Source organism: Melopsittacus undulatus, chromosome 5 (assembly GCF_012275295.1).
Source record: "Melopsittacus undulatus isolate bMelUnd1 chromosome 5, bMelUnd1.mat.Z, whole genome shotgun sequence".
Lineage (NCBI taxonomy): Eukaryota > Metazoa > Chordata > Aves > Psittaciformes > Psittaculidae > Melopsittacus > Melopsittacus undulatus.
Genome location: NC_047531.1, coordinates 35025174 through 35043053, shown reverse-complemented (window position 1 = coordinate 35043053; position 17880 = coordinate 35025174).

The following is a 17880-nucleotide window of genomic DNA, read 5'->3' as shown; positions in this document are numbered from 1 at the left end:
TAGATGGAAGAGAACATTGTAAATCTTGATTATATGATCAAATCCATGGGCTGAGGTATGAACATGTCGCTTATTGCCTTCTGTGTCTCAAGTTAGGGAGACATCCATGGTGATGTGCATCTAAGGGCTGGAGGATGGGAAAGGCTGGTGGAGCATTTGCAGGGAGGGATGGGTAGCACAGATGACACATGGATGTCCTCAGCTCCTCATGATAACATGGTGTCAGGAGGGTGCTTCCTTGGCATGGAGCATCTCCAGCTACACATCTCCTTGTCTCTCTTTACCTGCATCTCTTACTTTTGCAGCAGCCTTGCTTTCTCAGATTTGCCTGAGCAGGGACTCCACACACTCCCCTGACCAGCTGGTGTTTTGGCTCGTTTTCAGGGGTTTCAGAGCTGGCCCAGTGCAGGCCATATCTTCCGATGCAGGGTACCTGCAGACCCTGGCTGCTCAGACCCTGCCCCATTGTGCCTCCTGCTTCTGAGGCAAGACAGCTTTCCATGCCCTATAGTGCAGAAAGGATGGGGATCTCAAGAATTTTGATTTCTGGAGGTTCATGTTATGCATTAAATTATTAAATGCAGAAGGAACTACTCGTTTCAGTGGACTGGATCACACTGGGGAGGTCTTTGTTTGTGTGTCCCTAAACTGACATCAGAAGGAGCTTTGGTGCTCACCAGTAAGGTGTGCCTTGCTTAATGCAGTTTGGTGCACTGGTCCCAGTTCAGACCCTGGACTGGGTTGCTGTTCTTGTCTGAACCACTGATGTCCACTGCTGTAACTCCATCCATTCTCAGTCGCACTGACAGGCACTGGGGTGCTGAGCAGCAGTTCAGGATTCACATTCCAAAAATGCATCTTCATGTCAGTCATAAAAGTTTTACTCCAAGGAGAAGGCCACTTCACAGAGAAGAGCTGGACTCTCTTGTGGAATATCCCTTGACTAAGCCTTTATACATGGGTTTTTCCATTCTTTCATGAGACCTGTATTTTGTTGTTGCATGCACGGGGATGTTACTCTCAAGGGAGGGTACTTCAGAGTCATAGAATCATAGAATCCATTCCATAAAATGGAAAAGACCTTTAAGATCATCAAGTGCAACCATTACCCCAGGACTGACAAGACTAGTGGAGGTAGTAGTTGGCACAAGCTGAAGGAAACAAACCCAGAGATAAAAATACCACTCCTCACTGCACTGTGCTGCAAAAAGTCTGATTCCTGTTTGTTTGAGACTGTTGATGTTTACATAGTTTCTATCTGTATAGATATGTATCTCATCACATATAGGTATAGCAAGTATATTCATTATTTATATCAAAATGTATTTTTGATATAAACAATCTAGTATTTATATCATACTTGTTCATTTATTCATTCATAGTTTGGTAGGTGCTGGCTATGGAGGATTGCTCAGGTTCTGAGAAGCTGCCATGAGAGAGGTGCCAGAGAAAGTAACAGAGCATGGTGTGATCTTGTGTGGCTTCTCTGCTGCAGATTGAATCTCCTGTAAGAAACATTATTACCCTGTGGGCTAGGAATAATCCTGTAGAGAGCAGTCACTCATTTTGAGATCTTGTGTTTGGTGACAATCAATCACATGTATTTCCTCACTTGCATCTGAGTGAGGCTGAAATGGAGTGACCTAAAGCCTCTGGTGATATATGTTGAATGCCTGCTGTGTCCCCTACCCTCTGTCAGAGTCCTGGAAAACATTGGAGAATGTCAATGTATTCAGGAGCCTAGATACATGGTCTGTAGGAGGGTAGGGGGCATTTTCCTTTCTTTTTACTTGAAATCTCTACTGAGACACTTAAATGATAACCACAGTCAGCCTACACTGCATGGACTAGCACACTGACCCCCTGGGTTGCCATCTAGAGGTGCTGAACTTTCCCCACAGACTGGGGCCATAGCAGTAGTGATCCCACTAAACCTAACCCAAGACTAGCAGTGTTTGTGTTGATACAGCTAAATATAAAGAAGGAAAAGGAACAGAGTCCCAGAGAGTGAGAGGAGGGCAAGCTGCCATCAAGGGTCTGAGCAGCGGCATTGGGGTGATGCATTCTTCTTACTGTGAGTACAGCAGGAAGCTGTACAATTCACAGTATTCATAAAGGAGCTGGTGGCTGGAGGGGATACCCGGGAGAACAGGAAGGAGGAACAGTCGAAGAGGAGAAGGAACAAGGTTTCACAGAATCACTGGTGGAAGGGAAGGGAGAAAAAAGATCAGAGCAGATGGGAGGAGCAGATGGATCCCAGCTGGGAAGCAACTTATTGTGTGCCACCGAAATTGAAGGTGCTGATGGCAGGAGGAAGCATGAGGAGAGGGTGGCAAAATTCAGTTCTTATTGTAGGAGGGAAGGACAAAGTGGACAAATGCTTTGCTGGGCATCGTACACGGATTGTGTGCAGGGGCTATGGGTGGGCAGGGGAGCTCAGCTGCATAGGGCAGCACGGGGACAAGCACTGGTTCCTTGGCCTGTATCACCCATGAAATTCCAGTAACGGAACTGTGTGGTCATGGTCTTGAACTCTTTTGAGGAGCTGTGGGAGGAAAGTGATGGATTCCACACTGGAAACGTGTCCTGTTTTGGAGCTGCAGGTCAATCTAGCTTTCATATAGGTTCAGCTTTTTGGCAGTGTTTGCCAAATGCTGGTTACCGTGAAAGCAATGACAAAGCTCCTGTGCATTTGAAGGGGGCAAAGTTTTCTTCAGGCAAAATGTACCATTTATCGTGTAATTCTACTCTCTGCTGGCAGATGGTGCTGCAATACATGCAGGAGCTGGAAGCCAGCTTCCCCTCAGAGAGGATGTGAGCCAGCAGCATCTACTTTGTGTTTTCATTCTGGTTGGTTCCTATATTTGTTTTACTATGAAATTAATTTATTCTCCTCTTTTTTTTTTGTTCTGCTTCCAACTTCGACTGTCTAAGCAGGTCAGCCAGTTTTATTTTTGTCTCTTTGGATTAGCACAGAGCTGGCAGACAGAACTGAATTCCAAACCAAATCTTTCCTTTGGAAGAAAAGCTATGCATGGCATTATTGCCCTCAATGTAGCATTTTCTTGTGCTTAAAAAACCTGCCTTTTGGCCCATCCTGGTCTTGCAGCCTCCCTTTAATAGTAATCTGGAGTTTCTGCAAGTAGATACACCAGAGACACAACCTAAACAACATCTGAGGGTCATTTCTGGCCCAGTTTTTGATGTTTCTTCTTATCTCACTTGATAGTGTGGGCCATTTCTGATTGTTTTTCTTGCAATGTACAGTGTAATTAAAAGTTTCTCTCTGTTTTCTTTCTCGCAAAAAAAAAAAAAACCCACCAGCATAAGCCCTTTCCTATTGAAAAGAAACCCTAAAAAAGAATATTTGGAGGAAGTAGTGAAGGTGGGATCAACCTATTTAATCCTTAAATTTAAAGGTCTAAAAAGATGCTGAAAAATCAGTAATAAATCTCATCTGCTGTCTAGAACTGCTGTCCAAGAGGTGCTTAAACTCTTCAGACATCTCCTTGCTTTCCTTGAAAGGACCCTGCACCCTTGTTCTTGTAGAGAGGATGAAAATGCTACAGCTGAAGACCAGGAGCACCAAGCAGAAGAAAGACCCTGTTCCAGCAGCCAGCACACATGGAGCCAAACAAGGATTTCTGTCACTAGCCTCAGGTTCCTCCAATAAGGGTAAAGGCACTGCACACTCCAGGGAGTTCAGTGTGAAACCCCCTTTTTGTTCTGTCCACATGAGCATCAGGATTCCTACGCCAGGCTTGTTAGGCTCTGTGTGAGAAGGAAGGGAGCAGATCCTCCTGCCTTCAGCTCCCATGCAAAGAGAAGTGAGCCCTGGTGCTCCTCTCAAGCTCTTCCCTTTCCATAAGTAAACAGTCCATTAGGAGCATATTCTGAGGTGATGGCCAATGGATGGGTCCTTTTAGGATGCAGGTGTTTATCATTCCCTCATGGATGCCTCACATTCAAGAAGAGACAGAGACTAACTTAGGCAGACAAAATCATCCTCCTGAAATCTCCAGGGGCACTTTGCTATCTCCTCCAACATCTAAAGAAACATTTGCATTTACATCAGAAGCACCAGGGAGAGGCCTCTAATATTTAGGTGTATGTGGGCCTCAGGTAGTTATTTTCAAACTCAGCACTTAATAACATGAGTAGCGTCAGTCCAGTCCTGTGTGACTGTGTTCTTCAGATACATTTATCTTGCTAATTGCAATTCCACCTGAAGTCACAAAGAATCAGGAGCCTCAGTGCAAGTAAGTACCCAAGGGTCAGTGCCCAGTCTCAATGGTGCCCATGTCCCTCATCTTGGGCTCTCTCCTGTTCAGAGCAAGGCTTAGACATGCAGAGTGGATTTCTGTGCCTATCTGCTGATGCACTGATGTCAGGGAGACTTGAGCACAAGTGCAAGAAGTTACTCTTTTGGAAAATCCATTGCAGGGTAGGACCTGAAACCTGACCCATACCTGGTCTAGGTTTTTACTATCACAGATGTGGAAAAACTGGTGAGCAATCAAATCTTCAGGAGCAATCAAAGCAGTAGATAGCATTTGGCAGCTTACATGGCAGTGGCCAGGATAACACTACCCATTTCCAAATGTGAGAGAGTGATATGTTTCTGGACCTTGAACAGGCCTCTATTTCCATGTGAATTAGCAGAAATATGTTTCATGTTCTAATCTGATTTTCTAAGCTAGAGAAGTGACTAAATGAGCTCGTAATTTTACTTGGCAGTTGTCAGACGACTTTTTACCATCTAGAAAGAAAACGGAAGAACATAGGTTCTGAACTCCTGCTACTCAAGTTAGAGGATGAAAGAAATAGAAGGGGTTTAAGTTGAAAATGAGATCATGCGTTATGCCCTTTGGACAGTGTGTAATCTGGCTAATGGCATCACAGAGCTATATAAATAGTTTCATTAAAGTGAACTTGTTTCAAACGAGCTAAATAAATCAGACTCATTTGTCAAAGAGCTGGGATGAAATAATCAGGTTAATTAAAGCTGCTCACTGGGGGGACAGTCCCTGAATGTGTTCCACTAGGGGAACTGCCTTCAGCAGCTTCAGACACCAGTGGAAGTCCTGAGCTCAGCATCTAAATTCAGACTTGGTCTTCCACATCTGCACTTTCAGAAGCCCCCTTCTTGTGTCTGTAGCACAGATTCCAGAATTCCATGGCTGAAGGCATGTGTTCCAGGGCATTTAAAGGATTGTTCAAGACCCACCAGATCTAAATGCTTCGCTGGTCATTGTGAGCTGTCCACACTCTGGCTCTGAATGAAAGGCGAAATGAATTTCCTGGAAAATTACTTGCCTTTGGTACCTATCCCTGCCTTGGTGGGAGGATTATATGATGCAACAGGTCTTTACTCCACACTTAATTCAATGCTTTCTGCCTAAATTTTCCCTTACTTCATTAAGCCCTTTGCTTTAGCAATTTCTGCAGAAGTCAGTAGGACGAATCCAGTTCTTCAGGCTACAGACGTGCTCCTCAATGGTTCCAACAGCCTTTCCTTCCTAGGGATGAATAATTTCCTGCTGTAAACCCACTCCACTGCACAGTTGAGCTGTGCAGATTTACACTGCAAACCTCAGGCTTCAGGCTGTGCTCCAATGTGACAAGAACTGCCCATGTGTCATCATCATGTATTGTACGTCCCATCTTTATGATATGACCAGTTTTGCTCTCTGTTGTATGTTGGATACTGTTTTTCTCTGGAGTGAAGGGGAAGGATGAGAACATGGATCTCATGGAAAATGAGTTTACAATCAGCATGTACAGACAGCCACATTTCAAACAAAAGAGTGAGAAACTGATTCTTTGGGTTTGTGTCTTCCAAGATCGGAGTTTGGGGGGTATGGTACGCTGTGCTTTTACCCAAAGAATCTGCCCTGAAGTGTTCGTAGCTGACAGGTATGGATTTATCAAGCCTTGGGTTTATCAAATGAGAAACTGCACTGTGAATTCAACTTTCAGCAATAAAAAGCCTTTCAGCTCTTTAATAAATCTCAATCCTGCCCTTTGGTTGTGATCCGGTAATGATCCCCCAGCTCAGGTAAAGGCTTGTCAAATTACTTCAGGCTGCAAGAGAAATTCCTTGTTCGCAGAGCACTGATTTATCCAGCTTGGTTGCTGATAGCAACATGTGGGCTATTCTAGCCATCTGAGATGAAAACAACTTTAGGGAGACCTTAGAGCAGCCTTCCGGTACCTCTGAGGGGCTTACAAGAAAGCTGGAGAGGGACTTTTTACAAGGGCAGGTAGTGATAGCCAAGGGTGAATGGCTTTAACCTGAAAGAGGAGAGATTCAGATTAGATCTTAGGCACAAGTTCTTCCCAGTGAGGGTGCTGAGGCGCTGGCACAGGGTGCCCAGAGAAGCTGTGGCTGCCCCATCCCTGGCAGTGTTCAAGGCCAGGTTGGACACAGGGGCTTGGAGCAACCTGCTCTAGTGGAAGGTGTCCCTGCCCGTGGCAGGGGTTGGAACTGGAGGAGCTTTAAACTCCATTCTAACACTAACCAGTCTGGGATTCTGTGATTCTATGATCTCTTCATCAGAGGCATGATGGATACTCCAGCCTCATGCCGTTCTTTTATATCAGCTGGGTGACACACTGACCCAGAACTGTCCTGATCACAGCTTCTCCTCTAGTTTCCAGCCTGCTCTCTAGCTGTAGATGGCTACATAGCTGTGTTTTTTCTTATGCTTCCATCTAGTCCTATAGGTTTTGGGTTGATGTTTTTTAAGTTCAGTGATGCATGGGTTTAGCATTTGGGAACTTGTGGTTATGATGAAAACTGTGCAGTCACCACACACTTCTCAGTGGAGTCAGATCAGGAGCAAGTGCTGGGAAGAAGTTAAAATGCCTTCCCAGAGTCTGTGGTACAGGGGAGCATTGCAGAGATCCCTAGCTAAGAGCTACAGGATTCAGCTCACAGACATCTCAAGCTAATAAATTCTAACCTTTATTATCAGGTTTTTCCATTGGCTGAGATTCCCTTTTCCCCCTCAGGTCCAAGTTACAGGGCAGCTTTCTCCTCTGATAGGCATTAACAAACATACCAGCTCACTGAGGAGCAGCTGCAGTGTTCATGCAAATCACATTGATACCATATAGCTACTATATGTGTGAGGCCAGAGGTTCTGCTGCTGCAGTACATGCGATGTGATGCAGAATGATGTGCTAATCCATTAGTAAATGTCAGCATGCTGTCTGCAGCGGAGATCACATCCAAGCAGGAAACTTTGCTTCAAGTATGGGAGTGATTTTTGTTATTATGAGTTTCTTCATTACAATAATTTTGATAGTGACATTTTCTTTCCATTTGACTAAAACACATGATTCTCTTACTTTGATGAGCAGAAAGGAGTGATCCTCTTTGGGGCTAGAATGCATTTGGAAGATCTTGTCATTACATGGGGGTTCTTTATTCACGCCAGGTGGGTCATATCCTGCTATAGATCTGGATTTATCCCACCTGGCTGAGATTTGTCAGATGCTGTCCAATGTTTTATAACAGATTTTCAGTTTAAACTGATGCAGTTAGCCAGGAGGCTCACTCTTCCTAGTGAAGTGAGCAAGATTTATGTTTCAGATATCAGACTTATTCCTTCACCTCATTTATAGAAGCTTTCTAATCATCTTGAGCCAACCAGAATTAAAGCACCAAATATTACACTTGCGAACATATGGCTGCTTTCCTGTCTTGCAGCTGGAACTGCTATAGTGCAGCCTGCCTCCTGGTTCCTATTATGGTTTTTCTTTTCATCTTCTCACCTCCGTTTGAGAGGAATTTGTTCTCAAATTAAATCAGCACAAATCTTTAGCTGGGGCTGCTGGCAGGGCACCTTTCAGTACAACTCGTTATCTAGGACACAGGAGAAGGAGGTGCTGGTGATGGCAGAGATCACTCAGTGCCGATAAGGAATTTGGAATGGACATTTCAGCTAGAAGCAGAATCTGTGTTTCCATCTCCTTCTCTTACGAAACCCAAAATGTTCTGGAACTCCAACCCACAACTTCTCAAACACTGATAACAAGGCAAAGCTACTGGCAGAAAATGAGGCATTATATCATAAAACCCCCAGCTTTAGCCATCAATCTGACAAACAGTGAAAGGATAGCTGCGCTGCCTCTAACAGGTGATTCTGAGTTATCTGTGTAGGAGATGCTTTTTTATCTGTGCAGCAGATAAAGGATGTCACCAATGATAGAAAAATCAGGGGAAAAAAAGCATTTCTGCTTACAGGGCTGACAGGAAGAAGAAGGAATTCCAAAATCACTTTTCCCTCCCCTCAAATGAATGATATGCCAATTAAAATATCCGTCCATCTATCAGCTAGTTTGGTTAGAGAGTCTAAAATCCTCAATGTTAAGATCATAGTCTTGAGATCCACTTCTCACATGTTCTCCCCTTTTAGACAATGTGAGCATCTGGATGAGCAGGAGGAAACGTGTTCAGCATCTGCAGGATCTTCACCTTTATCAGGGTGCCTGCTAGCAGAAATACCAGCTCTCAGGATTCCAAGCATGTAAATACTTAAGTATATTCTTAATTTCAGTCATGACTGTTTCTCTGAATTTACATCAGAGAAACATTTTTTACATTGTTGGGAGCCAATGCTGTGTAATGTTTTTAACCAGTATTTGGGTATTTAGGTCCTTTTTCAGCATGCCTGAAATCCAGGGAGTCACAGAGTTTAGAAAGCCTGGATTTGAATTCCTTGTACAAGTATTGCAGATCCCTTTTAGACCTTACTTTGCAAACACCCTGCTGAGAAGCATTTCCAGCTATGGCAAACAGAAACACTTGCATATATATAATACCAGAAATGATAACAGCTGTGACAAACAAACAGCACTAGGATTTGAAACCCTAGCAACTTCTAATTCTTTTGGGGAAAAAAACACCAGTTCTGGTTACATATATGAAAAACTCTTGCTAAATACCCTAATAGAATGCATGGTTGAAACAATATTGGTTGTAACATCAGCCCTGTCAGATATCTCACAGCATCTCAGCCCTCTTGAAAAGAGAGCTTTTAATAATTCATTTACCCCTGTAGTGTGTATTAGGCGTCACATGCAATTGTGAGGAGTAAATGGAAAAATACAGAAAAGGCCACAAAGAGGTACACTTCAATTGACAGCAAATATTGAAGTTTTAAATTCATTAAAAGAACGTAAATACTGTTGATAGATATGCAGTGATGAGGCTGAGACCAATGATTTAATGTTTGAGGGGGTTTGGGTTTCTTTGCATCTTTGCTTTTCGATGCTGTGCCTTTAATCTCAGTGCTGCTTGCTGCCTCCTGCGGCAGCAGCTGTAAGTCAGGTCAGTTATCTTTCAGGTCTGATGCAGGATGCTGCACACCAAGTCCTGGCTTTTTCCTCTGTCTTTCCCTTTCTAATGATGATTTGACCATAGAAGCCCTTCTAATTGACACTAGAGAGGATTTAGCCTTTTATATCCTGCTCTCTCAGGCTGATGGAATTGTCTATTCAATCTGTTCATCGATGCTGTTCATTGGTAAGAGTAAGACTCCAGCATTAAAAAGTAGGTTTCAGTGCAGCTTTCCAGTGTGTTTCAAACTCATCTCTGAATATTGCTAAATGTGAAGCTATTTGTACCTGAAGCCAAGGCAGAAAGACAGCAAAGGCCACTTGTAGTGATTATATCTACACCCAGCCTTCTCTCAGTTTTGGTAGCATTCAGATGAAGGGATTTGAATGTTCCCCCCTGGCAGAATTCAGTAGGATAAGGTATTTTCTCTGAGTGCCATGTGAAATTGTGTGAGGTGCCTCTTGCTCTGTGACCTTTGTGGAGTCTGCCTGTCAAGTTCAGTCTTTTCTGTGCAGCTGTATTTTAACCTTAGAGTGTGTGAGGTTATGATGGGCATTATGTGCATGAAGAGATGAGATTGCATATAGCACTGAAGAAGTGACAAAAGTGTGCTATACTTTCTCTGAAATTATTTCTATGCAGCTTCATTACATTGGTTAGTCTCGAAAAATTGAAAAGGGAATTAACTTCTCAGCAAATTAACATAAATATCCATTTTGTGTTTTGGCAATGGCAAAAAGATGAACCAAGCTTAGCACAAGAGGAAAAAAACCCTGAAAAAAGCACTTCACCGACAGCCCAGCAGCATATATGAGAGACAGACATATTAATTTAGGAGTTTCTTTCATTTCTGTTTGCTCATTGCAGGTTATCATTACCTTTTGATTTGAACAGCTCTGTACAAAGTCATTTTGTTCTGCATCTGTATATAAGAAATCGTGACTACTGCAAATCTATGAAAGGAGTGTGGTATAGACAAAGAGCCACACACAGAGCAGGGAGCCAGGGGTTCTGTCTCTTCACTTCTCCATTGCTGCTTTAAACCCTAAACAAAAATGTCCTTTTGTAGAAAATGTATTAGTATTTCCCTTTCTCTAAGAAGGAAAAGTCTGAGCTGTCCTTTTAAAATGCATTATCCTCTGGGGCATCATCTGTAACACAGCCTTCCCATGGTGTGACATATCCTAGTCTGGGCTGCTATACAGGTGTTCACAGTTCTATAACATGATTATAGCACAGTTTAGTTCCACTCAAAGGTGCAAGACCAGTTTTAAATGCCAGCCCACGCACTGTCATATTCTAGTGTGATTTAGCACCTCTTTCTCTCTCATCATTGTGAGCCTGGCAGGTTTTCCATTTTTGAGATCATGGGAACATAATTTAATCATTCAAAATGCCATGAAGTTTGATTAACATTAATGCAATTCATAATTAGCAAACATTTTTAATTATTTCTTTATTGAGTTTGAAATTGTCCCCTTAATTTTGCCTTCTAACATGGCCACTTAGATAGCCATTGCCAGTTTGAGATAATTTTCAGTGCTGCATGAAACATACACCTCATAGCAGCCTTCCAGTATCTGAAGAGGTCCTACAAGGATGCTGGAGAGGGACTCTTCATCTGGGACTGTAGTGATAGGACAAGGGGTAACAGGTTCAAACTTAAACAGGGGAATTTCAGGTTAGATATAAGGAAGAAGTTCTTTACTGTGGGCATGGTGAGGCACTGGAATGTGTTGCCCAGGGAAGCTGTGAATGCTCCATCCCTGGCAGTGTTCAAAGGCAGGTTAGACAGAGCCTTGGGTGACATGGTTTAGTGTGAGGTGTCCCTGCCCATGGCAGGGGGGTTAGAACTAGATGATCTAAAGTCCTTTCCAACCCAAGCCATTCTGTGACTGTATGATTCTATGATACGTGGATTACACTGTGGAGGATGTATGGCTGTTCCACCATTTGGCCATCACGATTTGGGAACCACAGTCCTCATTAGAACACGGGAAACTGGAGAACAGCTTTTCTGTACCTGCCTCTGTCTTTGCCACTGAGTTCCAGAAGTAAAACTTCTCTGTGGCAGAAACAGGACAAAACTGATAAGATTAAGGACTCAGTGTGTGAGAGCATCAGGCTTGAATCCTGACCCATACCTCAGCCTCCCTCCTGAATACCTCAGGCACTGCTTCCTGGAGTGGATTTTAGTTTCTCCTGTGAGGTTTTACACTTTGTCTAATCAAATAGCCTTTGGGTCAGTCAGAGATTTGCTCTGCTTTTTAAGTAGCCAGTTTCACAACTGAGCTTGCTTTGTGGTGTAGAAAGCAAGCTGACAATAAACCTCAAATTCAAATGATGGAAAAAATATTTCCTGGTCATCTGTGTTGAGGTTACAGCATTGGCAAACAAAGAAATAAATAATGGGATAACTTGTTTATAGAGCTATTAGGACAATTATGAGATTTTTCTTGTGATAAGCATGAAATGGGATTATTTTTACTTATCTGAGGCTAATGCTTCTCATAGGAGCCAAGAGTCTGGATCAGCATCAACATCCGTGTGGCTCAGTATCCTGCCCCCAGTGTGTCTGCACAGCTGCATCAGAAACTTCACATGAGCAGACAGGGGAGAAACCAGCTCCAGCAATGACCTCACCCACACTGACCTTCTCTGGGCTTCGACCTGCTATGAATGAATATCCTCGGTATCTGCTGAATCGCTTTCCCAAAACATCAGTGCTTGGATACCAATGTGAGTCTTGTGTATTTCCAGGAGCTCTGCACATGTCAGTGATTAAAGGTGAAATATTATCCATTATTGTTACAACTGTGTCCACAGATCCAAAGTGTCACAGCCAAGACCAGAACCCATTTGTGTGACCCACCACAGAAAGAAAGAATAGAAAGATGGTTTTGCTTCTAACAGTTTACAATCTGTGTGTCAGAGGAAAGATGGCATGCAGATGCGAATCCACAGGCTGAGGAATGCTATGAAACAGGGAGTTTGGTCAGCAGGATCAGCAGCACTTTTAGCCTACCAGCTGCCTTTTCATTGCTGGTTTGTCTGGGGCACCACTCCTGTACATGCTGGGAATTGAGGGACTGCTGGGGTGAGGAAGAGCTGTCTGCATTACTCACAGAATCAAATGAGGTTTTTTTATGGACCAAGCTTTCATTTTGTTTTTTGTTGTTTTGAACCAAACTGTGTTGTTAAAAAGCACCATTTGACCTTTGCTCTCACTTTATTAGCATCCAAAGTTCCAGCCTGTTGTTTATGACCCTTACCTGAAATTCATATTTGTGGAGCCAGCTGCTGTTTGTTTTGGCTCTTGTTTGATCTTTTTCTGTTCTAACTGCAATAGAGGTTTTATCAACTTCCCTTTTCCATAATGCTTGGAAAGAGGGTTGGAGAGAAAGAATTTCTCGACTTACAAAATAGATATAGGCAAACAGTCACTATAATGTACAGTATCCAGTGTGCTGAAAACAACCTTTGCTGGCAGGTTTCTTGTTCTCCCCATCAAACCGTTTGTTCCCGAGGGGTGAATACGGTGCTGAGTATCATCTCCTGCTCAATGGAGTTTATGAATCAGATTTTGAAGCCTCATGTTCTTGTTGTTAGCAATATCATTCTGAATTCACACCTACTTTCAGCAGTGCCACAAAGTCAGGTTTTAGCTACAAGCATCTGTTGTTGCCTCTAACTCATCTCTTCCACAGCACAAACCTCTGAATCCCACTTAGTAATTTCTGCAAGGAGCGGGAAATTCTGTTTCAGCTGTAGCAGACCCTTCAGAATAATACCTGGCCATGATTTAAAGATTACTGGTAATATACAACCCACACATGTTGTTCCATGACTCATCTTTCCTGTCACCTTGCTGTACCTTATCTTATTTTTAATGTGGAATTATTTAGAACAGCTTCCAGCTGGAGCTGATTCTCATGATGTCTTTTGTTCTTTTTGTGGGAATGAACCACCTAGAATCCAAAATATGTTTCTCATAGAGGCTGTGAACAAGGTACCTGTGAACAAAGCACCTTTTAGCCTTCTTTGAATGAATGAAGGAAAAGAAGTCTCTTTCCCCTTTTGCTGTGAGCCATGTTTTCCACACTTATTTAGATTAATTATGTCTGACGTTTTTCAGTTGCAGATAGGATTGGGTGGTTTAGGTGTCTGCATTTTCATTCCACTATTTCACGACCTCAGAAAATACCTGTCTATGGCTGAGCTGACAGTCACACCCTATAAATAACTGTGGAAAGGCACGGACCATTACACGTACATCTTCTATAGCCATGAAGAATCAGGGCACCCAGCACTGCAGCTCCCATGCATTGAATGAAATGTTTATTGTCTTGATTAAGGGAGTAACCTCCATGTTGAATGAGAATTAACTTGAAGAGCTGTGATTTCAGGAGCTGCAGAAAGCCACTCCTTTTTTATTAGAGCTCTGTTAATTGTATATGGAGAAATCAATCTCAACAGGAATAACCTTTCTGGAACGTAATTGCACATTTCCATTTTCTTTGACAAATCCAAAGAGACCTGCAGGATCTCTTTTTTGCTCCAAGCAGCCCAAGGTTTGAATTAGGACATGTTAAGTCAATACATTTGTCAAGTGAACAAACAGTTAACAGCTAAATAGTTCAATGTGCTGTCAGTGTAGGCTTTCAGGAAAGTATTAAATAGTCAAGAAAAATAAAAAGGGGGAAACAAGCAGCTGAAAGCCTCTTTAGTGCTTTGTCTATATCCTGCTAATTTCTGCCCTGACAATCCTTCATGCACAGTTGCCTCTGTTTGGTTTACCAGTCACAGGCAATCCTGACTCAACCTAGTCCTGCCTGTAGGCTGAAAGACATGAGTTCAGTTTCCATTTCCAGGGTACATGTCCAGCAAGGGAATTCTATTGAAAATGCTAAGTCTTTTCTTGTGAATTTGGAGCAAAGACGGTCATGAGCTCCTGCAGCCACTTTTGCGGTAATGCATCATCTTCCTTCAACTTTCAAACTTCTAGGCACTAAAACCCTTTTTCCTAGCCAACAATACCTCTGCATGCTGATGAGAACTAATGACATGATGCCCCTTTCCTTTTTCCTTTCCTTCCCTTCCCTAGTACAGACAGCAGCAGACTACTGGTGCTGCTACAGAAAGAGCTAATTTCTCTTTTAGGGAGTTAATTACATATTGACTCAATCTTCAGCCTCTGGGACTGGTACTTACACAAACCAGCTCTGCAAAGACATTAAGAGGCATCATAACAGTGTGGAGCTTGGGGAAACTCTCCTGCTCAATCAGTGTTGATGTGGCCCAGGTTTAATTTATGTGAGCTGTGCTGTGGCTGCAGGCTGGGTCAGGCAGGGCTATAAGAGCAGCAGAGCTGGGTTCAGAGGCAGAGAAATGGTGTTAGTCCACTGCAGCTCTGCAAGTCTTTTGGGGAAAATGGCTGCATTGTCACTCTATTGCTTGGACACAAAATAGCTTAATTCTCTGGCAAGCCCTGGAGTGAATGCTCACTTGTAGTTCAGGTGTTTATATCTTATTTATGGTAGAATCATAGAATCACAGAATCAGCTTTGTTGGAAAAGACCTTTAAGATTAAGTCCAACCATTGTTAGCAGTTTGGAAGGAAATAAAGGGAGGAAGGAGGGGGAGGGAAAGAAGAGCAAAGAAAAAAGCAGGTTTTATTTGCACCTGGTCTTTAAGTACGAGCCATCTGGACACTGAAAAACCCCTGACATACCTGAAGGGACAGTACTGGGTAAGTGGAATAAGGCTCACTCACTACTTGTGTTCAAGTTTCATGGGTGTTTTAATGCCATTGGTATGTTTTATGGGGTCCAAACAGTAATAAAATCTGTATCTAGCCTTCAGAAAATTGCTGACAGGAAAACCTCTGTGATACTTAAACTCTGTGAAAGGAGACCTAATCTTTAAAAATTAGCCCCAAATAGAACTGTATATGCTTGTTTTACCATTGCATTATCTTTATGAGGAGCTTTCCAATATACTAGATGTAATTACACTTAAATAAGACTACACAGGAATGAGTGATGGTTCTTCAGGATAGTTGCACCGGAGGGTCATTTTCAGTGTTGTGCATCTCCACTAACATCAGCAGGACTGCAGCAGAGCTGGCCTTGAGGAAACTGTAGAATACCTATGGAGCCAGAATCCCACTGGAGACCTCATCTGCAAAGGACTGAATCACACAACTCACATCAAGTAGAGATGGGCAGAATCACTTTCTGAACAGATGCTCCCTCTACACAAATCAGCTTTCATACCGAAGAGAGATTTCATGTCTGGTGTGTAGCTATTTCAGGCCTGGTGTTCAGCTTTGTGCTTTATTCCCAGGAGAAAATGGCTCAGGCTTCATTTTGCCAAATGGGAGAACACTTGCATAGCCGGGAGTATCAGGATGACACATGAAAAAGCCAGAGATGAGAATTCAGCTCTGCCTGTTTCCAGACTTCTCTTGCTTGTATTTCGGTGGACATCCAAAAGGAAAGATGAAATGAGGAACTGAAGAGGGAGTTCCTCTATAACCTTTTCTGTCTCTCCTATCAAAGCTTTCACTTCCGTCTTAGCAATACACTTCACATACTTGCGTTGCTGTACTTGGCGATTTCAACAAGTGCCTTAAAGATGTGTGACCATTAAAATGAAAAAGAAACTGGTTATTTCTGTGCAAACTTTGCCAGAAATTTAGCATCCTGCTAATTGTAATTGCAAACCATCAGCATGAATATTCATCTATGAAAAAAACAAGGTCATGTGAATGATTTGTAGATCCAGGCAGACTTGGAAGCGATTTTGCAGCCGGCACAAATGCAAAGAGTGAGTTTGTCTTCATGAGGCTACAGTCATTTACAGACTGCAATAACCTCAGCATTTTCTATTTGTTCCCCGAGGCTTTTATAGGAAGGCATTCCATGTATTGGGAAACCCAAAGGTATATTTCACAGGAATTAAGGATGACATTCTTAAAAATCTTCTCATGATTACATCTGATCAGGTTATTTGTCTTGGCAAAGGAAAGAGGCTTTTTCCAGCCTCGGTTCACTGATACTCACATCTCATGCAATTTTTCCTGTACAAACTAGCTGCAAAGTGAGCAATACTGAGAGAATGGCAAATGTACAAATTGCACGGGAAAGACAGAAATAATTGGAATAAACCCAGTCTGGTCTAATCTGCAGTAGTTTGGTACCCAAGTATTAAATGTTGCAGCAGCTGGATGGTTCAGAGAGGGTTTTTTCTGGGGGGTTTTGACAAGCTTATGAGTGTCACATTGACAGCTATGACTGAAAATACATGTATTTGGGGTGAAAAATAGTACTGGATATAAGATTTGAAGGTGGGAGATGGACATCTCGATTCCATTGTAATCTAAAGGAGTTGCCATTGCATCTGCATCATGCCCATCACGCATAGGGAAAAGGGTGAGTTTACTAATACTGCCAGAGATTTAAAATGTATTCACATCCATGTGCTTTTAAAATAACATAGCCTGACTAATCTAAAAGTCATCTGATTTCAATTCTCACTTAATATAGGTTAAAAAATCCCAGGGAAAACCATACGGTATCTGCTTTTCACTGCAACTCATCTGGAAAATTAATTGAATTTAGTTTTTTTTAGCTGGGTAAAGGGAATAAAGTGTCTAAACTGCTCTTTTCCTTTAAAGGGTTTGTTTGTCTCAGAGTCGAGTAGGGCAGAAATGGTTGATTTTAACCTCTTATTTTCCAGACAACTGCGGGAAAACATATGAATTTTGAATATTAACATTTTGGGAAGCTGGGATTTTAGTAATTGAGAACATGTTTTCTGAAGTATTTTTGAATTTCAGAGAATAAAGACTGATGTAGCCAGAATTTGCATATTTTACTGAACAAAAAGCCCTGCTTTTCAACAATAATATAGGGTAATTAATTGGTTTTACTAAAAGAGACAGGGACATTGCCAGCTTCTAGTTACGCTACAGCTTTGGCTATGTTTATATGCGTAAAGTGAAACACAGAAACAAATAGAAATCTTGCAGTTCTTAATGGATGTTTTTAAGGGCACATATGTATCTTGCTAGTAGATCTGAGATAAACAGGGTTACAAGGAATGTGTGCCATGACTTGTTCTGGAGTACTTTTTGGTATTTTCCAGCTTTGTTAGCTTTTTGGTCCATTGCTCTCCTCTTTTTGGGGTACAAGTAATGGGGGTTGTCACAGTTCTATCATTTCTTATAAATCCTAGGGAACAGCAAACATTGCTACCATAATGCAGACCCTGAGTCAAATCCAGCCATCCTATCAGGAAAAATCTAGAGAAACCAACAGTCCCAAATGCAGTGGCCCCTCCAGGATCCAGTGGGGAGCAACAGTTTTAAACTGGAAGAGGGTGGATTTAGATTAGACATTAGGAAGAAGTTCTTCCGTGTGAGGGTGCTGAGGTGCTGGCACAGGGTGCCCAGAGAAGCTGTGGCTGCCCCATCCCTGGCAGTGTTCAAGGCCAGGTTGGACACAGGGGCTTGGAGCAACCTGCTCTAGTGG